This window comes from Pieris brassicae, chromosome 4 (genome assembly GCF_905147105.1).
Source record: "Pieris brassicae chromosome 4, ilPieBrab1.1, whole genome shotgun sequence".
In the NCBI taxonomy this organism is placed as follows: Eukaryota; Metazoa; Arthropoda; class Insecta; order Lepidoptera; family Pieridae; genus Pieris; species Pieris brassicae.
In genome coordinates, this window is record NC_059668.1 from 11735433 (window position 1) to 11762296 (window position 26864).

The 26864-nt window shown below is 33.4% G+C and overlaps 1 protein-coding gene across 6 annotated transcripts in view; it reads left to right on the top strand.

The window, feature by feature from the left end:
* Positions 1-26864, top strand: part of LOC123708962 (CUGBP Elav-like family member 1) — a 201555-nt gene that overhangs the window by 167575 nt on the left and 7116 nt on the right. The window lies entirely within an intron of this gene.

Consider the following 26864-nt stretch of genomic DNA (forward strand, 5'->3'; position numbering starts at 1 on the left):
TATGGTAGTGAGTTGTCGTTAGAGTGCTCGTGTTTCGTATTTTGTAACGGATCTCGTGTGTGGCATGGAAGTGAAGCTCAAACTATATAATTTGTATCACTTAATAGGAAAAAACACGCTCACGTTTTACAATTTTTTTTTAATCATTCGCTAAATATATTTTTTACGTTTCTGTAAGACCGACGAGGGAAAGATATCAAAGTATTCTGGTCATTTCTTCACATACTGAGCTGTAATTATAGGAAAATCATCACGGCCATGAGTTAAACCAAGTCGTTTACGTCATACTATGCTTGACCGCTTCTATACGCTGTAGGTTGCTCATTATTACACTAAGCAATAGATGCGTGAAGTCACGTGCACCCCGAGATTTTTTACTGAGAAGTAACTGAGGTTTTCTCAGTTTTGTTACATGATAAACGTCAGCCGAAATTAAATATGAAATCGTTTGAAACACATCACCTACTATTGCGGTTAAGTGATGGTTATTATTTTTTAATTGCATTTTATATTAAATAATACTTATTATCGAGGTCGAAGACTGAATAATTTTAATAAATTTTACCTATTGAGTAAAGTCAAAATTATATTGAATACATGTCATAATGTTTCATACGACTCGCAGTTAACAAATAAAATTGCTATAAAATAAGTTTATAAACATTATCTCAGCTTCCGTAACAAGCTTCTTATCTTGTTAGCATCAATATAGGTAAAGGTAGATGGATAATATGTCTGTTGTCTAGTGTTACAATATAGAATACCTACTGTGGCGGAACGTGAACGCAATTTGGTTGAGATATAAATGAAACAAACTTGTAAAACTGAGTCTCGTCGGAGGTAACTTTAAGTAATAACTTTAAAAAATTCTCCTACTTTAAAATAATCAAGCATAAAATTCCGGCTCCAGAACTCTCGCGAATCGCTCCCAGTTAGGGACGTGAATTATGCGTCCCGGGACAATCCCGCGATGCACCGGGATACGGGAATAACTTTACATCGTCGGCGCGGTGGCATTTCACCTGCGGATAAGCCCGGGGCAAATGCGATCGCTTGAATTATGGAGGATTAAACTTATTGAACCGCTTTTCTGTACGCTCTTGAATTTAGGGTAATAGGAAATGGCTCGATATGTAACACCCATTTGATATTAATGTTTAAGTTGAGACTTGCTGAAAGTATACGCGCAACTTTGTTTGACCTAAAACGTAATAAGAGCACTATAATGTCGTTAGAGACTAACTAAAACATATAACGCTAATTTATTTTATGTCTCCAAGTCCCATGGTACCTTTACATAAAAATTAACAACATAATAATTTATAAGTGGCTATTAATTTTACAAGTAGTTGTAGGTAGGCCTTAAAACAACGCTCTTATCGTACTACGCCATTACAATATCACAAAGAGTATTATCATGAAAACTATGAGATATTTTTATTATTTAGCGACCGCGCCATCTTCATTTACGTTTTGTTAGTACATTTATACCAGAACTACCCGATACAAATGTAAATATTTATGTACTAACAGAAGTTCAATAATTCTAATTGCAAGTTTCGGGTGTACATTCCAATTATCCAATCTGCGAACCAACAGTCCTATTCCAATTCGCTATCGACATCCCGAGGCCCGAGACCATCGCACGGTATTGTCTCGGAGCGATTCAACTTTTAATTAAGTTGCAAAACAAAAGGCGGTCGCAGTCACTATTGCTGAATAGGGACATCCCCAAAAGACGCGCGTGCATTAGTAATAATGACAGCGCAGTTAGGATCCGTTGTGAGTTGCGAATTCGGAAGTGGGGCAACTGGTGAATTTTCAATTTAGTCGATGCCAGTGCTAGAATTGTCTTTGGGGGAAGTTTGTAGATACGTTGTAAAGATCGAAGAGAGGAATACTTGATTGTTGTAAGATATTTAACTGTTCTTACAGTCAGCCATGGCATTGTCAAGGCTGTAAAATCTACTTTTTAATTTTCTGTTGTTGTAAATTATTACACTATAGAAACAACGACATTAAAAACGTTAGAGCTTGGGAACAAACAAGTGGTAAAAGGATTATGGAAATTAAAGCTCATACCAGGGTATGAGAAAAGACGGAAGCCTTATACGCCCTTGATCATGCTCTTAAGCTTACATGGAAATGGACAGCACACGGCAAAGCTGACCGACGACCTGGAGATATCGCATCACAACATGGCGAGGACCTTAGGTTAAAAGAAATCGAGGTAGATGATGAAGGTTAAAATGGTATTAAAGCAATGGGAGAATGATGGAAGAGGAAAGATGTGGAGAATGAATGAATGGAAACGACTACAAACTTCAAACTCCATATGAATTTGAACTTAAACTATAGTTTACGCGTTGACATTTAATAAATAGAAATTTTGAATTCAATTTTTATTTATCGTGACACAAGATGACGACATTTTCTGGTCTAGGCCTCAGATTTCTGTATATGTTTCATAATCATCAGATTAAATAATAGTAAGTAATTTTTCGGAAATATTTTTATTTATTTATTCAAACTACTTGAGGCGGGAATAATTAAATACCAGACTACATCTAAAACGTAAAATGTGTGTAAATTGTTTTGCGCTTTTATTGTCTCTTAAACTTATATTTTCAAAGAATTCTGAAAAATATTCTGTTTTCATCTCGCATACAATGAATTGCTATTGTCTACTTTCAGCCGCGACGTGCGAACGCAAAGGTTTTGAACCCCTGAAATAATATTTGAGTTCTTTTGACACATTTGTAAAACATTTACTGAAACCTCTTTGAGACTATCCCTTTACAAGATACGGGAAAAGAGTTGGCGGATATCCTTTTAAAAGCTTTTTACAGTAGTGAAATTCATAAAGATCAGAATGAACAGGTCTTTTGTCAATGGCTCTTGTCGCTGTATTTAGATTTATTCGCTTAGAAATATGATATGTTACTGTGACTTTGCTGAATTTCTTCTACTCTCTGTAACTATATACCTGGTACAGTGGAGTATCAATCAGGTGGTAGTCTAGGTTAAATAACACGTCTAGCATTTATGTATGTTTTACTTCTTTTCGTAATGACTTTGGTAACAAAATAATGAGGTAAAAAGCTCGTTATTAACAGTCTCTAAAGCCGCTCACATTGGCAACATTGCCACCATTACAGTGAAACTAAATACGCAAGATGTTTAGTAATGTTCCAAATAGCGTGGCCCGATAAATTCACATCATATTATAATGCAAGTGTGAGATTCATCAGTGAATTGCAATGCAGAGGCTATTGAATCGTGTTTCGATGCATCAAATCGAATAGGGATCGATGTAGCGAACGTATTGAAGTGATGCGTCGACAGTCGACGTCTGCCGGTGGCAAATCCTCGGGACCTGCAACTATTATATGCGATCACGTGACCCAGAAATTCGGAACGCGTACTCGATTTGCGAATCGAGAAATATTCGAAAATAGCATTTGAGACGTGGATTTAATAATGATGGCGGCGTTTTGGAAACTAGAAAATAGCACCTATTTTCTCATTTAAGGAGTGGAATTAAGCCAATTAATATAGCATAAGAAAGTTGATTTCGTTATGCTATCGTGCTACTTCGAATCCATTTTAGAAAAATAAATTAACTTATTAATCTAGATGCAGGCAGACCACGTCACGAGTAGCACTCCAGCGAATCTTTTCGTATTTCGAATCGCAATATGGTGCGAAAAAATAACGCATCGCCAGAATTCCTATCAAAATATTTCCACAATACGCTTCGAAAGGAAATTGCTTTTAATAAAATAGTGACGTTTCATCGGTACGAGGTATTTGTTTGTTCGCATGATTGTGTATTTATGAATTTCGTTCTGTTTTATTACAGTAATTGAATGAATTTTTGACCGGTTAAATTTATTTTTGGCCAAACAATGATACCGTTGACCATTTGATGTCGTCGCAATATTTGCTTTAATAATAAAACAATTGCGAAATAAAATACGTGATTGTCGTACGCAATATAATGAAATTTTACTATCTAGATATTGCTAGCGACTTCGTTCATTAAAAAAACGATGATTAATTTAAGTTTATAAGTAAATATGATTATGCAAAAGCATTAAGCAAATAATTTTTCAATAAATAAAAAATTTAAATAGTAAATTATCATTTGTGTTATTTCAACATATGATTATATTTTTAATACTAAATTTATTTCAATGTTATATAGTGCCAGTAATACGAAGATGAAATATATTCTACATATTATTTATTGTTGTAAATGTTACATGGGAGAAAATAAATAAATTATTATATACTTTTTCATAGAACGTTTAATAATCGTCTAAGTACTTCCTACATAATCGAATATGTCAAAGAAACGCTCGGCTGCCGTGATTTCTTTCAATTTGCTTTACAGTAGGTACGACCCAGTTTGTGGGAGAATCGATCACTTGCAGTTTCATACTGCACGCGATTATACGATAAATCGATTTTATCGTAACGTTTGTTTTATTCTTTACGCAAATAGAAAATTGTTTCATGACTTCGATAGATCGTAATTGCATTTCGAGTTGGGCTCACTTTAATATTTGTTTTTCGAATCACGAATAGTTTTCTCATCTTTGGAGTTTTTAGTATCATGTACAATAAATCCTTCCTTCATCAAAAGCCAAACATTTATCAAATTAATAGTGGCCCATGCTTTATTTTTATGTAAAAGAAAATATATATTTCTTGATTAAAGAATAAATAAGAAATATTTTATATGACAATACCATTTAACATGTTCGCTGTCATAAAACGTAAGTATTTGTATAATATATTACGTGGAATAAAAAAAAGTGGTAATAAAATACACGAGCGCTTGAAGTTCCCGTAATAAAAATGTCGAAATGTATTTGACGTGTAACAAAAGAAGCTTACAAAAATGTCATTAAAAATCTGAATATAAAAAAAAGAGAAATGACACCGTTGAAGGGAAATATTCATTTGTTCCAATCGGGATTTTTAATGCTACGTTAAAGCTTTTAAATCAAGAGAATTATCAAAATTTATTTATGAAAGGAAATTGTTGAACTGAATTAGCTTTAGGTCTTAACAATTTTGGCTTTACTAATAAAAACAATCACTATATCATAAAAAAAGAAATCATATTATCTATATACTTAATCGAGTTATCAAAGTATGTTTTGTTTACTTAGTTATACGATAATCATAGACCATCATATCTGCTTTATAGACTAATCGACATTAATCATATGATCAATGAAAGAATCACCAAACCCTGAGACTAAAACTGAACCAATTAATATTTAATCCTACCGAATATATAATATATTAGTACCTTGTTAGAATATTCCAATCGAATTGGACGTTAATAGTTTTGTAATTACGAAGCCAATAACAATATCCAATAAAGGGCCTAATTAGCTAGGCTTATTATTATTACCCTAATTGTTTTAGGCAATGATGTTATTTTGAGAGTTGTGTTGAAACGTACTATATGTATAGTATTATGGAGTACGGGTGGTAGTTATGAAAACTGGGTTAATTTCTCGCGAAACAACTATTGTTTATGGGTCATCAGCCACAACGATCCACTAGTGTAACATAGTTTCAGAGTTTTTTAAAACCTTTTTCAAAGTTATGAGATTTCGCTCAAAGATTTCGTTTTCAAATGAACCCTATATTGACCACGACTTGTATTGCCTCGTGAAATACATGCGGAAAATGCTAAATTAAAAGCAAACCATGTTATTTTCCTAGTTACCAACCTGTCATTATAGTACGGTTAAATGCGTTGCGAGTAGCATTATTTTTTCCGTCTTATAAGTAACATTCGATATTTCACCTGTCCGCTTTGTCGTTCCCGTTGGTTTTCGCTACGTTGAGCTAATGGCGAGTCAAGTTTGCGTCGTTTAATTTTGTGTCATTGATGCATCGGCCCTTTTACAAGGGCTTTTCGTGATGTGTAGGTTTTATTTTAGATAAAAATATGCCAAGATTATTAATTAGTGGTTTCTTTTGTTTATAACGCATTTACGGGAACTCTTTTAATTTTTCACTTTACCTTTGTCCTTTTGATTTAAATATGTTCAATTTTTTTATATTGTAGTGTAACGAAGTGTTAATTAATAAATAAAATAAATAATTCATAAACAAGGCAATTGTTCGTAATAAGTGGTACGGGCAGGCGTACACTACAAATTTACAAGGTATCGCTAATCGTTACAGAAGGTCTGCTTCGTTTATTTTGTTACACGATTCTAAAACTTTTAACTCTATTATCAATGGTACGTTGGAGCGTGAAATTTTAATTGTTTGGACCATTGGCACATATTTAATTTACATAATTTTGAATAGAATATATGTAGATGGGTCTAGGATAGATCTTAATTCCCACCCGAACAAAAACTACTTATATAGGTTTGGTTCTGTACAATGCAAGCTTACACGGTAGGCTTTTAGGCATCACTTCCTACAATGTAAAGCCGGTATCGCCAGCTATCATTTTGTCATCCATTTAAAAGAAATACAGTTTCAAGATTATTATATCCTTGCTAACGAAGGTTTATGATTGTAACAACCCGCTCGGACCGCGTTTTTATGGCCACACACAACTACGGGTGTGTGCAACAATACATAATATAAAAGTAGAGTGTAGTGTATTATTGTAAAACACAGTTTTACGGCCAATATTACTTAGCATGTTATTACCGCATTCAAACCTCAATCAATGTGTACATAAACTAAGTATGCTAATAAACAGCTCAGAGGCCATTAGAGCATCTTCACCGAGGACTCGTGCCCAACACATTGAACTGTATTCATTGCTGTATTTGTCACGTCTTGTTTCTTTGGACGCTTTAAATGTAGCAATGTACAGTGAAACGGTCCTATGACTCTATTGACGTTGCGAATTCTGATTTCCATAATACGGCCTTGTAGACGATAACTGATTTCCACAACCTTAACAATAAGGTTGAGGATAAATAATCAATTGTGAAGTATTTTTTTTTAATAATTACTATTTGGAAATTTGTTAAACATATCTTATTTAATTAATGTTTTGGAACTACAATCGGACTTTGAGGATCCAAGATAGATCAAATTCAATTTAGAGTATACTTAGTATTACACATGCTTAAATAAAGTGTATCTTTAAATAATATTTTCTTAATTATTTCCTGGCGGAATGTTTTTTCTATATTTTAAAAATAATTATAGCTTATGTTACTCGTAGTATAACATATATGTAACAGTGAAAGAATTTTGAGTTTTTTGTTATCTATATAATATTGTCCAAAAAAAAATCTCTTCTTTACTATATATATGAATGGCGATAAGAAAACTAACTTGTAAAAATAAAACTTACAGAAACACAAAATGATTTGAAAAGATATTTAATATTTTTCGTAAGAATAAAAGACAAAACTTTAAGCGAGACCTCAAGTTAAGTCTAAATAATAATTTTAAGAAGGTTAAATTCTGAATAAATAATATTGTGAAGTAATTTAGTTTTCGTAAGATATTTAATGGTATTTCGCAATGGCTGCGGCCGCTTTGCAATACTCTGTGCAAATTCGCCGCCAAAATTTATAATCGTATAAATTTCTCGCAATAATATAGCAAAAACGAACCGGAAAAGTGAAAGTCAAGGCCCGAAAACAATAAACGTCATCCATAAAGCAGATTAATATCATTACTATTCGCACTTTGGCGAAGTTTTCCCTAAAGCCACATTTACATTGTCACCCCACTTTGGGTAATGTGGGAGAGATGGGGGGGGTGAGGGAGTTATAATTCACTATATCCTCCGCCCCTCTAAGCTTAATATTGGCAATAGGAAGTTTTTGGAGTTTTCGCATAATTTTCCTGGATTGAGTTAAACCCAAGTACGCCTTATTATTTTTTATAGCCATAGTATTATTTTTTTAACAAATTCCGTGCAAACTAAAATATATGAATTATTTGTATACCTGCTTTAATTAGAAGTACATATGTTTATGTATATACTCTAGTAATAATAATAATTTCGGATAATCTATAGTTTTTAAATCCCCTTGTTCTTAATGTTCTAAAGCCATCCTTGACTAACACATGAATGACATCAATTCTCCGTCGAAATGAAACCTGCCCTGCGCTGAATTACAGAGCCATGATTCATGGTAATTTCGAGTTGCGAATTGCGATCGTTTATATATCATCGGAGCCGAGGGACGTTATCGTTTTGCGATTTTGCATATTTTTCGACGCAACAGAACGGAACATTGGAGCGTTTAACGTAAGCATTTTGTAATTGATACGTTTTTGTGTAAAAATTAATTAATTTTATATTGTCTGGTCCGTTTTAATTATTTTATTTTTAACTCACGCGATGACAAAATCAATTATATTTATTGTACAATTTATACCCAGTTCTATTTTCTATAAAATAGGAAATAACGTTTTAAAAAGAAATTCTAAAACAAATTGGTGGTATTTTTTTTTGCAGAAAGAAATTAGTGGGTCGACTGTACAAATCTTCATAATAATTATTATATTTGACAAGATTTATGGGACGTGCGAAATGATCGTTTGATATTAACATAGTTGTGGAGCATTAGCCCTGGACAGATAATTATCGTGATGGATTAAAGACGAGACGCCAAGCTGTTGGATTATATAAACCGTTTAGCGTGTTATACTCGATCTATTTGATAAGTTTTAAGCGGAATAAGATGAATTCACAACAGCGACGAAACATTGAAAAAACGATATAGTAGTGTGTATAGAACAAGATTATAGTACAAGTGTTCTGTACTAAAGACGTAACGAGACCATTTAATTTACTTAAGGTTGGCCAGTCTAACTGATAGTCTAAAATACCAAATGAAACATGATTTTGTTTCAAAGGTTGTAATTTTACTGAAATATGATTCGACAGTAGCCATTGGACAATTTCGTCTCACGATCTTTGCCTACATCTCAGTGTCGTGGTTTGAGGTAGGTCAAGATTCGATTCGGTCGAGTGGCCGTTGTCAGATGCTCCGCCAATGTAGGCGGGCGGTGCCACTGTTTGATTGATTTGACACTGATACCGTTGCGATATAGAAGGATTTAATATTTGTGAAGCTTTTTATTAATAACATAAATATTAATATTTGTTAGGCATGAGAAGACGTGTGAAATTCTATTTATGCCTAAGAGTAAGAAGGAAAGATAATAGGCTCTAATAACATGATAACTGTCTATTTCGTTTAGAAACGCAAAATACAGCGACCGTTAAACTATAAGATACGATAAAACAGTATAAAGTAGCAACGGTTTTCTCATGTTAGGAGATTATTAAGACTTGGAAATGTTTTTTCAGTTTTTATTTCTATTATTTAGTTAACACAAGCGGCCATTAGCTAACCAAATGCTTATCGTCCATTGTTTTAAAAATCAAGCGCATGACACATCAGTCGGTCATTAGTGTCCTAGAAATAAATGTGACCAATTTATCTTGAGCTACGCTTTTCGCTTTTATTCATCATTTCACCGCTGTTAATTATTGTTTTATTTTAAATTGAAATGAGTATTATTTGAATTAAAATGTTATTATAAAAATATTTGAAACAAAGGCAAATTGTGTAAAAAATCCGTTTTTTATTATTCGTTATTTAAGACATTCTCATTTTATACTTTAAGTAATTACATTGTTTTTGTTGTATATGTTATATGCAACTAATACTCGAAGTAGGATATAATGATTTCATTATTTATTACAATACCTTACGCCCGTAGCTACCTTTTAATTAAATGATATTATAACTGTAAAATAGGTCCAGGTGAAGGGGTCAAGGTATATTGGTGGGTTGTATAAATAGAGATGTCACTTAACGGTCGGCGATTCGGTTCCCGAATACCGATGTGCGTCCGATGTGGAACAACTACGTGTCAATCGTCGCCAATGAAGGCCTCGCATAAAAGGATTACTATTACAACTGTGATAAAATGCAAATTAATTATTATTGAATAATACAAAAAAAACCTGATACCTTTGTACCTGATACCAGATACTTTAACTTATGTTATGGGAAGATATGTTAGGCGTTGGGTATAAGAAAAATTACTGTAAATTATTGTATAAAATACTCTACAATAATGACAGCAATAATAATACAACATTTTAAAAATGAATGTCTTAATTTATTAATTGCATTGTAGCAAGTATTTTCGTAATAAATCTTCAACGTTCGTTACGCGTTGGCAGCCTTTCGTTATTCAAACCATTTGCCGAGGTATTGTATTGATTTGCAACTAAATATAAATAGATTTAATGCGACGCACTGTGTATAGGTGTATCGATTTCTTTAGTCTTAGGTTAGAGACTGAAGGCTTTGATGCATTTACCTGTTTACATTTACATGCTACTGTAGATCGCTTTATGCTGTAGTTAATTGTTAGCCTTTGCTAAGCTGTTAGGAGAATCATAAAAAGTAATAAAAACAATGTGGTTTGATACGTGTTTATGTAAAGAAAATATAAGGCTTTTGTAGACCCTCTCGTCTCGAAATTATTATAAGCTATGTAACTTACACAAACATCTGGATATAATATAAAGACGAAAATTGAGTTGACTTTTCAATCGCCTAACCAATTTAGTTGAGGTTTTCTTTGACGTGAGTTTTAAAAAGATCAAATGTTTATAATGCTATACGTGTGTTTAAAATTGTCACAAAAATAATGTCACCAATATACTGTACTCTTTTGTGTGTGCGTTACATTGTTATTTATTATTAGAACGTTATTTATGTTCAGACGAGATCGTCTCATATTCTCTTACTATTAACACGTTGTTTAGAAATGTATATTAAAACATATTCTCAAAGTCGTGTTTGATTTAATATATTGAAATGTACACTTTGATGTCTGTTGCGTAGTAAAATAAGGTTAATCAATGATCTGAATTGTAGTGAAGATTTTATTAATAAGCATGTCTGAGACTATTTCTTTTACATTGACGTTTTTTGCCAGTGTAGCAAAAGATGGGTCAAGTCTTTCTGTTTTATTTTAAATAGGAGGCAAACGGGCAGGAGGCTCACCACGGCTCGCCAGTACGTTGCCGGCCTTTTAAGAATTTGTACGCTCTTTTCTTGAAAGACCCTAAGTGGAATTGATTCGGAAATACTTCAGTGGGCAGCTGGTTCCACATAGCGGTGGTGCGCGGCAAAAATTGCCTTGAAAAACGCTCAGTCTTAGACCGTCGAACGTCGAGGTGATACGGGTGGAATTTTGTATTCTGCCTCGACGTCCGATGATGAAACTCAGCTGCAGGTTTTAATCCGAACAACTCCTCTGAACACTCTCCCATGGTAAATGCGGTAGAAGATGCAGAGTGCCCCCACATCTCTACGCAACGCCAAAGGATCGAGCCGCTCGAAGAGGGATTGGTTATCGATGATTCGAACCGCTCTTCGTTGGATATGAATGATGAAATCTCTATGTTCATGGAATTTTTGTCCGTCTAGCTGATAGCGCCACTATCTTGGCATCAAGGATAGATTATCTTTGACTTACACAATTTAAACAAGTACGGATGAAGATTAGAAACGTTTACTGTGGGTTTGGATGACGACGGATGTTTTACGATAAGAGTTTTATTATTAACAAACGATTGTTTGTTTCCTCGGTACTTGTCTCATTACACCTGAGCCAAATGACATAAGCGTAATATAAGTTGTTGTAGAGAACAAGAAGAACAACAAGAAGAATTCGATTTATATATAAGCATTATAGAATATACATTACTACTTATTTCAAGTTGGATGTTGGTTAAGACAAAAAATTTGAAAAAAATAGAGGAGGCTTTTAAAATATGATTAAGTGAACGTTCTAGCGTAATGGTCTTAAATAAATATCTATTTAAATAATTATATTTTTACAAAATGACAAACACCTTGACTATCAATTGTTTACAGTAAGGAATAATAGATCTATGCTAATTTAGTTGAGTGTCCTTGAATTATGTCGTAAAAACCTTGTACCACTTTGCAACTGATGGCAATATTCTTTGTTTTCAGGTAAGCAACATTTACATGAAACTGCCGATACGTAAGTTATCTGCTAATAGCTAGTACTTTGTATATTATTATAGAGTCACGAATATGTATGGGTAATGTATTCACTTTGTGCCTGCAAAATCTGTTAATCTTTTCAAAATTAAAACAAATTGATATTTATTCGGTAGTGGGGTGATCAATTTTAAAGAAAGCATTGTTAAGTGCATATCTCGTACCTAATCCACTGTTTTTCTGTTATTTTTTTTTTGCTTTACAAAAATTTCTGGTATTTGAATTTATCTTGTATATATTTTTTGTAAAATATACCGTAGATTAGTATTATATATGATACTTGAATAAATAAAGTAATATTGCAAATAAATAAATGAAACAAATGTATATACATTCTACAGCCTCCAATACAGACTGAAGTTATAAATGAAGTGTCAAACTCACTATTGATCCAGCTAACGGCCATCTATATTTAAACTGTTTGAAATCTTAAAACATAACGTTTAGAATTTACTTTATAAATGTATGATTAACGGTTAACTATAAATATAATATGTATATTGAAAACGCATATGTGGGACGGGGTAGAAGCCTTCTGCGTTTATGGTCTGTTTTTATGGTTCGGCCAGCGTCACTTCCGAACATGCGACAGAGATGTTAATTTTGTTATTGGACAGCTACTGTCAGTAAGCTGTTAGTGGTGCTTGTTGGAACGTGGCTGAAATTTAATTCTCGAACCCGATATCATCATAATTTGAATTTTGTATTACTAGAGGATCCACCTCAGTTAGGTTAGTTGAAATTCTCCTATGATGAAAATATGGACTTGAAACTATTTTGATAAATCTATAGAGTTATAAGCTGCGTTATTAGTTTAGTTATAAGTTATCTCTGAGGTTGTAGGTTCGAACCCCGGATGTGTACCAATGGAGTTTCTTTCTATGTGCGCATTAAACATTCGAACGGTGAAGGAAAACCTCGTGAGGAAACCGGCTTGCTTCAGACACATAAAGTTGACGACAAAATATTCATGAAACATATACAGAAATCTGAGGCCATAGTCCTAAAAAGGTTGTGCCACCACTGATTTATATTTATTACTTTTTTAAAGAGTTATAAAATACATTATACCGATTCATTCGGCTAGAATTTGAAAAGAGTCCTATAACAAGTTCATTGTACATTGAAGCGGACGCGTTGCGTACGCGCATCGTATATTAATGCCTTGATCGATGTCGGCTACTGAGAAAGTTTGTGCCACAATGAATTTTGTTTAAATATAATTTAGATTGTCTACGATAAATATTATCCTACATACATAGGAATTTAATAAGTTATGTTTTTGCTGCCATCTGCCCACTCAAGTATTTCCAAACCAATTCGACTTAGGGTCCTTCAAGAAAAGAGCGTACCAATTCTTAAAAGGCCGGCAATAAAGCTCTCGAGCCCCCTGGTTTTGAAAGTGTCCAAACAAGCATAAGCAACATTAAAATGTTACTTTGTAGACATCCAAATAGGATATATAGTAATCATGTGTCGAACTACCACATCGTATTAAATAACAATTACACGGCCAGTTATCCTCTGCGGAAGGTGACACCGACGTTTGTGTCGACACCCAGAGGTTATTGATCGCAGTGACACACACATTTGGTAAATAACGTGGATGCGATTATCGTTTCGACAGACAACGGTAGCGAGCCCCGAGCGATTCAACACTGTATCACTATTGTCTTCTGTTAATGATACTCGTACCTCAACCCCTTTATTGACAATTGTTAGATATTAAATGCGCCTCGATTAAACATTATTTATTTATACAAGATGTATATAATGTATCATTCAAGTATTTACTTTAGAAATATATTATTTTTTTAAAATGATAGAAACTTACAAACTTGATAAACACGTTTTTTTTGTACAAATGTAATAAAGTAAATAAATAAAATTAATTTATATATCTTACCTTTAATATGTAAAAGAAACTAGTGGCTTATCAATATTTTAAGGTCTGGGCTCTTTTTTTGGCGTCATTTTCACAGGATTATTCTATTCTAAAGTGGGTGGGTCTTTTCGTTAGCCTTTTGTTCCTGACTAACGCTGTCTATTTTTGGGTACAATGCATGCCCGGTTTCCTTAACAGTAGAGCGTGCGCAAGTCCAATCTTGCACAGCCGGGGTTCGACCTACAACCTCAGGAATGAGAGTCGCTCGCTGAAGCCGCTAAGCAAACACTTTTCTAATACGTAAACCAGAGTGATTGTATTAAGCAGGCTCTGCTTAATTATCAATTAGCAGTTAAGGTACATAAATTTGTATCGCAATATTGAAATTAATTTTCGTTGTTCCTTACGTCGTACTAAGCTTTTTAACATAAAGTAACAGATAAGTTAGTTATATTATATATCCTGTCGCTATGCTCGAAGTAATCTAAGCCTATATTTGTTGTCTTTCAAAATAGATATATAAGTTTAATAGTAAATGGTACTTCAAAAGATTAAATTGAAAAAGTGAAGGTGTCCCGCTATGGTTAAGTCACATTTGCCGGAAATTTAAACCTGACACGTTAAGATATTGCAGTTGACAGTTTTATTTATTGTGTTTAGCTGAATAGTTTATTCCTAACCTATTGTAATGCATGTCGTTCCAAAATTATCGTCGTGACAAACACGCCATTGAGTAACAAAATACTACAAGTTAAAGTGATTACAATCAGTGACCTTGTCGAACAAAGTAAATAATGGATAATACTCGTGTGCATAAGTCAATTTTCAAATTTGAGAAACGTAACACAATGACAAGAGTCACGTCACGAGTCTTTATGCTAAAATATGTGTATGCATATGTAATCCATCCCGACTTAAGTTTATATACATATTTTTCATAGAAAGTTATCAAAGAAATATATTATTATTCATATGTTAAATTAATTTATTATTTATTGAATTATTAGTTTACCACAACGTAAACATATAATGCCATCTTATATATAATAACTATGAACTATCTTTTCTAAAATTCATGACAATTATGGTAAACATTAATGTTATAAAAATATTACAGTTCCAATTTTAGATGCTACTAGTAATTTATTGCTTATTGTTAAGTACTTAAGTGCTTGAAAAACAGCGGATTCGGTATCAGATCTCTTAACAATGTTTGTTTTAATTGATCACTACCGAATATGAATAAAATAATATATTATTTTATTATATATAGAGTTGAACTTGAGTCCTTCATTATATGCGAAGATGATAATTAACAATGCCAAAAAAGTGTAACGAATGTGATGCTTGTGTTGATCAACAAATTAATTTCAAGGCAAGAAAATGTTATTAATTATATCACAATTATATCCAAGCATAAAAGATAAATATTTTTATCTGAAATTCGAAGGAAGACACTATATTATCGTCTATAAATGCACGTGTGTGTTGTCAAAAGCTTTATTGCAATGGAGCATACAAACATGCGCTTAGGGTTTTCGCTTTAAAAATATATTTATTTCAATATGTGAAAACTAATGTAAAAGTGTTATTTTTATTAAGGGTTCTAAAACAGAAAGTATCTAGTCTAATGGTTGCCTAATCTATGTATGTGTATATTTCTAAGCCTTATCCTTATTTTTTGAATAAGAAAATAAATAACGGCAAAATTCAATCATCAATGAAACATAATGATGGCAGAGTTTGGAATAGAAATCATAATATGTATTATCAGCGTTTCGGTAGCAATAAAGCCCCGTATTAGCATTGATAAAATCGGACATGCATTAACGTACACTTTCCACGGCATAAATATTCATAAATAATCACGATTTATTGCGGCGACAAGCTTTTCCGCGCCTTTGACCGGAAATTTCAGCGACAGCCCTGGCCTTGAAGTGTCTCGCTGATTCATATGTGTGTGTAAACGATTGTGAACATGTGTGAGTGTAGGGTATGATAACAATGCAGTGTTATGCCGACTTCGCGCCGTGGGTTGCTTTATAAGACTGTGAAAATCTCTTTGCCTGCATCTTACTTTCGATGTTACGATTTAAAACCTAAAGTTATGTATATAATACGATACAATTTGGAACTTTGTTTTAAAGTTGTACCTCCCTACAGCTTTTATGTACTTATTCGATACGTCAAAATAGTTTTGCAAAATTTGCATATATTAACAATATCTTTATACAATCTAAATATAATAAATTATATTATTAACATAAATATAAAGTACAAACAAGGCTACCATATTCTGTAGGTGTTATGTTGTTTGAGCATAAGTACGTACCTGCGCATCTGTGTGAAGTAATTTATAACAAGGTGTTGTTGTCTGTGTGCGTTTTCATTAGCATAGAGCACGATTGTCTCCGTAGCCTCGGGTGTACTTCGGGGTGTCAGGCAAAATTTCATTTGCAGCCGTAAATAAAGTATGGTTTTAGAATAAAGATTCAGCTAAGAAACATCCTTATTTGGTATTCTAAGATTGGCGCTGTTTTTTATTATTATTGTTTCGAGATATTATCCTGATTGACGCGATTCGTTGTGTGGTTATTGGTAAAGTTAAGTCGTCAAATAAACGTGATCAGTTTACATCCTTCCAGCAATTCACATAATTCTTGGAAGACGCTTACGTAGAGAATGAAGGAAAACCGTTAACTCCTTGTTAGTTATTTCTTCATATATTAATTTACGAGAAGCGTCTTCATCAACTCATTGTATATAAAAATCCGGTAAATTCGAGGTTTATTACATTGTAGCTTATTCAAAATATCGAACCAAATTAGATTATAAGATAAAACGACGGCGTTGCCATAATTTAGATGATATTCTAAAGCCGTAATAACTTTCTCCGCAAGAGCTGGGCCCATTCTTTTCCGGATAATCCGGGGCCCATTCGTTCCCGGATCGACAAGGACAGCGATAAATCAATATGTAATATCCCCTCTCATTTCATGTTATCGCGACGATATATTACACACTCGTGGAAATTTTCAAAATTTGTTACTCACCTTGGAGACGAGACAGTTTAATCAGCCCCTAACATGGAAACGGTGTAATCCGTACGGAAATGTTCGGAATTTGTGATTCCACGCTTGTGCTATAGGTATTTTGTTTACAGGGAAAAATCTTTGAGTGAATAATTTTTTGCTTAGGAATTTGAATGGTAATTGACTCGAATAAATTCTTGTTAGATGTTTTATTTGCATTTTCAATATTGTGTTCCAACAAAAGTGTGGAATTACTTGTGGTACATTGATGTATTTTTATAGAAGCCACAACTAGCTAATATTTAGTCTAATATAGATGAATGATGAAGTATATTGATTTTTATAATATATAAAAGAAAATATGTATAAAAACTTAAATGTTTCATTCAGAACTTATTTTAATATTTCCACGAATTTTCACGTAGAATGAAGTATGTTAATAATTAAGTAAAAACTATCTGTAAGTCTTTACCCAGTCTAGAATCTATCTTTTTTAATATTAAATACCTGTTATACATAATGCTAAAGGTAGATAAAATAGCAGACATTTGAGCGTCCCCCGCCGCACATTGTCAGCGAATGCAAATGACGCGACAACACACTTGTGATTATCGAAAGCTTGCGCAATTAATCGTGTCATGTCGCCGTGCATCAGTCGAGCGAGGTTATTTTTAAATTCGCGCGAAATGTCGATGATATTGTGTCCGGACGATACGCCGATACGGATCGCGTTGCAATTTTGTTAATTACTCTACAATTATTTGCCTGTTTTTTAATTAACAATGTGTGATTATGCAATACAATTTGCGTAAAACTTTATGAACTATTGTATTTTTCATATATGAAGATGATATAACAAAGTGCAATGTCATGTTTTCAATTACAATGGTAAGTCGAACATTTGTATGTCCTGCTTTGAAAGAGTTTATAAAGACTAAATAAATTGATTATATAATTAACAGAGTTTATGACCGTTTATCATATATTCCCGGCTTTCGACAATCGAAGTACGTAACTGCAAATTGATATATTTAGAATTTTACACGCGCTTTGTGTTATTAACACCACACGAAGTGTTAGGCTTACAAATTATAGAGTCAACTCTATACTTAATACAATAAACCGCGAGAGGGCAGCATTAAATTACCGGTAAATATCGGTTTAACCCTCCCCGTTATAGGGCATAAGGATTTTAATGTAATGAAGAAAATTATTTCAGTCATGCAACATTGTGTGTCGTTTCGAAGTTTTTGTCGGGCAACATTATTAACATGCCACCGATAAGTAGTACAGAAATATTTTTTCGTTCTTTGTATTAATCACGTTGACTGAATTGCTTGATATTGATTAACGATTACGATATAATATGTCTTAAGGTGCAAACGTGCTTATATTTTCGTCACGTTCGGTTTACACATTTAACATGCACATCGTGCAATCAAACTAAAACAATCCAATATGAAACTTAAAGGGTAGATTAAGAATAAAATAGACATTACCAACAATTAAATTGTTTTATTACCATAGTTTAACGCGTGAAACGTACGTCACAAGAGCTCTCTGTTACCCAATTAAGCTGCGCTCTATACCTGGTGTTATCACGGATGCGATCGATCCGAGACTCGCTTGGATCGTCAGTGATCCCAAATATTGTCACTTGTAATACTAGCACTACACTACTATGTAACTCTGGATAGCTTGTGCGAACAAAATATAGAAATATAATCTTTTAAATCGAATAACCTATGGGTACATTGATCCGCCGTTGTAAGTGTTATTTCATTCATGCTTAGATTATTGTGGCTAGTTAAATATATAATCCCAAAAGTAATCCCTTGTACAAGATAAGTATTATATGGGCTAAAAGTTCATAGGCTGATACATAGATGGCGCTACTGGTAGTAAATTAATATGATTTTTAGTCAGCCCTAACCTTTAATAGACACGTGTATAAATTAGACGACTGTCGTACTATGAATTTGTAACATAAATTTTTAAGTAAAGAAACTTTTGAGAATAAGAAATGTATGTGAATGTTAAAACAAAAAATCTTGTCATTTGTTTTTATTATATTATTATTGTCACCCGTGTCAAATGAGGTAGGCGTTGATGCAATACTGTAAAACTACAATGTACAGGTATCATTCAGGCTTTATTTTATACCGTCTTCGATTCTCTCGAAATTCATAGGAATATATTTGGCAGTTTATGCGTCTTACTCTGCATTATAAAATAATAAAAAAATTCAAGAAGTTCAGGTGACTGATGAAGAATAAAAAGTAGAAATGAAAAGTTTTGTGCACTATGCAAGCCGTTGCCTAAGTTTCAGTCATACAATTGAATTGATAGTACATGTTATACTTCGACTTTTTTCCTGGGACTCAATCAAACACTTCATAGCTTGTCTGGTATAATAAGGTAGTATGTGACCAATTCAGACACGAAAGCAGCCATACAATATATCTAAGTACGAATAAAAATAAAAATTGCATCAAATGTCACACTCGTGAGAAAATGTTATGGAACAATGACGCTTTCCATCTCATGTTTAATTTGTTATGTCATTTTGATAATTAAAAGTACTTTAATTATAGTAAATACGCTACGTGAATGCTAGCGAATAATTTATTTGTGCAAGTCTTATAACAGCATTAATTGTATTTCGGACATCAGCCGTATAACGCCAGCATTTTTCACAAACAAACTTTGTACTACGTGTACAACGCATTCAGCATATAGATTTTAACTAAAACAAAGCTGATTTAGTAATAGAATTGATATGTAACTTTTTGTGTCTAACGTATGGAATTATTTTCCATACAGTCGCAGTCACACGGTGTTGCATAATGCATTGTTTAAATTGTTGGCTGCACAACTGAACTCTTCCGATAAAATACATGTGTTTTAAGTGTATATATTTACCTGAGCGATTCTATCTTAATGCGAGTTTTATAACGTAGAAAGCTAAAGAGATATAAGTCTTGAGTCTCCCATATGTCAAAATTCAATACATTTTTGTAATTTGCTTATATATAAATATTTTCAAGAGAAATGCAATCTACCATACTTATTAAATGTAAATTTCTTTCAAAATACGCAACTCGGAATATTGATTTAGGCTTTCAGCCAAGTTTTTTTAAATATTTATTAAGAAATTTTTCATTTTTATTGAATTGGATATCGGGATAGTGAGGTTACTTTAATTTTCGTATTATTTTAAATTTAAATATTTTACATTTGTGTTCGGCATATTGTGGACTGAAGCGCTATAGGTTTATTGCCATGTAACCGTACCCTCTTAACGAGTCATATAAAATCTTTCACGCTAAGTGCTTATTCAAATTTATTCAATTCCACGACGTTCCATGTGGAAATGAAACGTCTCGGTGCGTTTCCGTGCGGAACAGCATCCCTCGCACGGAAGATGGAGGGTCGCTGCGGGACGCCGTAGCTGATTGCATGTTATTGATTGCGTCTTAAAGATACACAGACCACTACTCCTATTCTTGTTGAAGTCTCTATGAGATATTTTTAACCCATTAACCGATTATTTATTTACATACACATTTACGTACATCGCATCCTATATTGTTTCAAAAATTGTCAGTGTTTCACTTTTAACAGACAGACAAAATATCTGTCTGTTAAAAGTGAAACAAAGGAAAGAACAATATTTTAATGATGCAGGCCATAGACCATCCACATTTGAATTACGAATATTGTTACAATATTTAGGTTTTGTTTTATCGAAATCGGTTCGAAATCAAAATATCATTAATATTAATCGCAGGTTTTCTTGGATCAACAACTTCTATATTTATAAAACAGTGGTGTTTTTATTTCTTCTCAGTAACAGTAATAATCTTTAATTACAAGTTACGTAAGCACCAATTGCTGCCGTTACAAAAATCCCTCAAGTATAAAATATATTATGTTTTGTCATTGGACTAAAAGTAAATTAGGTGACGTTGAGTTTAAACAACTGTTAGTGATTTATTCACACTATTTCACAATTTACATTCAACGATTGTGGTTGGTATTGTCGAAATGAGTCTTAGTGTGTGAGAAACACACGCACACGAAGACAACACTTAAAAATCTACATGATATTGAAAAACTGACTGTACCAGATACAGTATCTAAATCATTAAGTGTAAGAATGCGTTCTAGCTCAAAGACACAAGCTAGGTGGATGTCGGAGAGAAGTGTAGTGGATGTAATTTCCTGTGACGTCACTAACTCAAGTGAAGCATTTCAATTTAAATGTCGAGCAGCCTCCAGGTGAAATGAACACTATCAGATGTTGAATTCACGCTTGGAATGTTTGAATGCATGTCTAACAATCCGATGATATTCAGGAATTTTCAATTTTCCGAGATAACGAAACACGCTAATTCAAAATGGACACGAGCGACTGGCGAATAGAGTTTTCAGCTAACGGGTTAGTATATTTAAATTTCAGAATCGAACTAACCGTACTTACATGCCTATATAGTTTTTATTTAATTACATCACATAATCACTTTTAGCCGTTTAAAAAGAATTGTATTGACAACAAACAAAACGAATTTCTGAATATTATTCGCCTTTTTTCATTAAGTGCATGCTGACTGTTATAAGTAAAAGTTAATATTATTATTATTATTTGTTTCTGCTGAGTAATAGATTTTTATTTGTTTTTTTGCGACTGAGGCGCAAACTAACTGCTGTGGTCTCTGGCGGAATGACGAGCCCTGTGGAACAACTCTGCTCCTCAGCATAATGCTGAGCCAGGGCCAATTACAACCATAGCACACACGCATTACACAATTGTTATCTCTCTATTATTATTATTTTTTTAAATATTTTTATTTTTTGATTATTGTTATTTTATGTGTTTCTGTGTGTGTGCTTTGTTAGTAATAAATGTTATGTCTATGTCTATATAACACTCGATATTAGAAGAAACTTCATAGAGTATTAGAGGTGTAATGTCGAACAATAATCTAATGATCCGCATTTACGTTATTTAGTGTCGCGTTGCTGAAATTGGCCACACGATGGCGCGGTGCCAACGCGGAAAACAATATTAAATTCGCAAATCTTTCGGCGGCGATTCCCCGGCGGTTGGTGCACGCTATTCCAACTACCGCCTCCTTGGAGATGATTTTTCACTCGCGCCGCAACGTATTTCACAGTGCGAAAAATTTCCCTCGACAAACGAATTCTTTCACTCCTCTCTCGTGGCACAGGCTTTGCAATTTACCCCCTCAAATGCAGAAAGACCTGCCGCTCGCAGTGTTTATCTAATTCGACCGTATTTTATTACGTGCGCTAGCTTTGCGCAGGAACAGTCGGAAGGAAATTACATCGTACCGAAATGGGATTAGTTTTTAATCGTATCAAAGCCGTTCCTGTTGAAAATGACTCGCGGGCAGTGAACGATATCATAATGCGGAGAACTCCTAACACTGCAAGTTTTTACCTTGACTTAGAATCGATTTTATTTCTTATAAAATACTGAATGCTATATCTATTATTGTTCTACAAATGTACTGTGTTTGATACACAGATTTTAAAAAACATTACTTAAATGCCGACCAATTTTTTTTTCTAACCTACAATTTACAGTAAGATAATACAACTTACAATTAAGATTTCAGTTAATTATCTGGCAACACTGATCACGAAGTATCCACGTAGCAGGCTCCATTCGTATGGCGAACGCGTCGGGCTAATAAGATCAACTGTAGGTACGCAGTCGTGAGTAAATCGCTTAAACGGATTTTCACGTAGTCAACGAAGTAAAGTAATTGGGGACGGCTTAAAAATTTGTGCTCCTATGTTAGCTTTATCCGCATTTACTATACTTTAATATTCTTATTGCATATGATAATAATTTCTTATTATTTAAAAAGTACATTTAAATCCGTCTATAATATTATACTTTCAATTAAAACAGCGACAATGTTAATACACATTACTTTAACTGAAGAAGACTCGCTTTTAAGGACTTATAAACTCTAAACGACTTTATCCATATTCATTTCAACTGCCACTTGCTCTTTTGCACTTACCTTTGCGGGCTTAATCTGCGACGGAACTAGACAAACTCGACGAGCGTTTAACTAATTCCAACGATACTGAAACTACTTAATAAAGAAGTAATTAACCTCACTGCCGTCTGCAAGAGATGGATTTTGAACTTTAGCCGCGCATTCGCAGCGAACTCGAAGTACTATTCAGATCTCATTTAGGTTTTTCACCTTTTCTGTTTAACCGGCGACAGACAAGACGCTCCGCGGTGACATTCTCTTTTTGCAATTCGTTTCGAGTGTTGATGTTTTTTGATAACTCTTTTTTTACATAACTCGCTCTTCTTCACTTTATCCATGTTGTATTAGATAATAAAGCATATTTGCTATTTAATAAAGAACAGTTGTATTTAGTATTATATGAAGTTATCTTTGGTTCCTACAACTTCCTAAAGTGTCTCTCAATAATTGACAACTGAACACGGATTATTTAAAGCTAGCTAAGCTAATACATATATTACGTCACCTCACGTATTTGTTAGATATCTTCTATTTATTTATCTAAAACAATATGCATGAAAGCAAAGCGAAAAAAACATTAATAATATATTATATCTTCTGCTATATATATTCTTCATCGTTGTTTGCCAGATTCATAAAATTTTAGTTTTCAAATAATTTCCAAGTTAAAAATCGTGATAAAAATTATTAATTTTCTTATATTTTAATCATAACATACCATAATCCCTGGGTACAACATGTCCTCGGCGTATGTTAGCAAGTAGGTGATGTAGGTTTATAGTTGATATTAAGAAGGCAGCGTCGAAGTGCTAATTGTATGTAAGTGTGCCGTGTGTGCACAATATGTTGGCGTATCGCTTCCATGACACTCCACTTAGGGCGTGAAGCCTTGAAGTGTGCGATGTGTGCACATGAAGCGGAAACGTATTTAAAAACGAATAGATTTCTCCTTTGGCTTTGCTCAAATCATCCTCTCCAGCTTCTTTCATAAATTCCACTGTTATTAATATATATAGATTGTCATTTATAATGCCTTTTAAAATTAACAATGAACAATACAATCGTCTTTATGAGTTATTCTTTATATGAGTGAATACCTAACGTGTAGCAATTCAACTCACCTTGTCCGTTAGCTGTGTTTTTACACAACTTAACTCCACCTAAGGACAATGCTCGCCTGCACCGTTCTGGCGACGTGGAAGCGAACATGCAAGAATTTGGGATCCGTCTTTTAGATGGCCCAGCTGGAAGTCCTGACCTTAATGAGCATGTGTATGATATTCTAAAGAGACGAGTAAGAGCAGTGCAACTTACTCTGATGCACAACAGGATAAAAACAAGAGTGGGGAGATATTGCTTAAATTATCTTTATTTAATATAAAAAAGTTAAAAAAATTGGAATTCACTTCACGCGTTTACACGATTATAAATATACAGACTACGTCAGACAATTAAATTTCATTTAATGAACTCAAATCGAGCTTAGAATGTGAAATTGTTTAGGTTTCCCCTTTTTTGCTAAAGAGTTTATATACATAAACGTTTCGTTCGATTACGTATTTTCTTTGTGTTTAAACTAATAATAATAAAAGAAAGATACACTTATTACATGCCTATAACAAAAACTTCTGCTATAATTGTGATTTTGAAGACGGAAATAAGCAACTATTATAATGAATATTCTAATTTTGCGTAATATTGTCCTGTTAGCCGATACCGCTAATTAACAAAACTATGCTCTTTAAATTTAATTATTTGACTATTTTGGGTCGACCCTGTTGGGTTAATCTCTTGTTTTATTCACTACATTGCCTTATCAATGGTCTTTCTGAGATAATTGAGGTAACCATACTATATAAACTATATACTAATGTTATAGAGGTGCAGCTTCCGGGCAGAATATTAAACAATTTAACAGTTTTAACAGTAGTTGCACGCATGTAGCACAAATTGTAAAATTATTTGTTTTTCGGCACTACTGGGATTCTGGGTCTCAGGTTATACTTCGAAAGATATAAGTTATCTGGAGGCTGTCATTTGGCAATCTATGTAAATTGTTTAACGACTCTGCCCTCCCTCGGCCGTAGTGCACTTAAGGCATTAACATTTTAAGGCGTTATTTGTACTGAGCACACAATTACTTGGCCATTTAAACTGATTAGCCGCCGTTGAGTGGCTCGAATATTCTAATTAGATGCCACTTTGGTTGCTTATTTAGCTTTTGTTTTAAATAGGTCTCGCCTTCACTTAGCCGTGCATTTTCAGTGGCTATGTAATAAATAGAACACTTAGTTTACCAATATAGAAATAGAACGGGAACCTGAATGGAATTGAATTATTAATTAATGCTAATAAGAAAAGTATATTAAAATACTTGTCAGTGAGTGCAAATACCGGATTTCCCACCGACTCTTATCGAGACACCCGAAATAGTTTGAGAGATTCCGTGTGACTATGAATTTAATAAGTAAGCACCGTCAAACATCTTGGATATCACAAATAACAATACATTCATAGTTTCAATCAGTAAAGTTTGTAAAAACAATTTTTATAAAATATTTCAGCCCACTATCGAAAATAAGTGTTAATGTGTTCGAATTTTACGTGAAAAATAAAATGGTATCAAATGACGCTTGTGAAGTTGATATTCTACTAAAAGCATATTCCGTGCTTGTCATAATATCTGACTGATTCGGGAAATGATTTAAAACATTAAAAATCTACTTTGTGTCAAGTATATAGTTATACCGCTTACTTAATTATATTGACTAGGCGGTAAACAAAACTTAAGTTTATTCGCAAACAAGTTAATAATAGTGATTATCATCCCTTTGACTAATGCTTTATTTATTAAAAATAAAAATGTATTAAAACTTCAACATACAGGTGAAATTCTTTGCTTGACAAAAAGTTACGTGACATGCATGTATAGTTCTTTGTATTCATGAAGGCGGTCGCGTCGCTCTACGAGTAAACATTTCTAGAACCTTCCTAAACCGGGATGCTTCTCGAAAGCCCCATCAATTAAACACTCTTCTCATTTAAAAACACTTATTTTGCTGGTATGTATCTTATGTATTTTAAAGGATTGCTAACACTTTCAGTTCTAGTTGAATAAAGGAATGGCCATTCCTTTATTCAGCTAGTATCTATTAATTTATTAGTAAGTTTCCAACGCTAGTCAAGCTCACAGGCTGCATATTTCAGCAGCACTTGAGGGAATTCGCGCCAGTTGTCTCTATCATAATGCACCTTGCAAAGTGTGATGCAAATACTTATGCGAGTGCCACAAGCGCTAATAAATCATTCATAATATTTGTCTCTTACAGTGGAATACTCTGAACTCTATGACATTTCTTTTTAAATATTTTATAAATATGTCATGTAAAGTTAAACCGAGTTAATTTGAGATAAATATTCGGTAAAAAACTACGTGGGCCACCATACATAACCATAAGGTGGTCGCGAGCGAAGTTGTTTTACAAGCGCAACATGTGTCGTCTACGATTTATTATTTAATATAAGGAAACGGAATTGAACCCCGCGGCCATGATAAAAGCCGGGATGCTCAAGCGTGACATGATTGCTCGTAGACAAAGTATATGTTCAATATTTTTTAGCGTTAAAATTTCCCAGCAACGGGATTACGAGTTTGCGTTCAGATATGAATGTAATTTAATAGGGATTCGCCGTTGTTTGTCGACTTGATGCGAGATAAAATACAATAATACGGTGTGAATATTGAAACAAAAAGGGTGAAGGGCTGTATTTCCCCCATTATGTGTTTGTACCATGGTTTCAGATTTCATAAGACGTAATAAATTAAAAATATCCT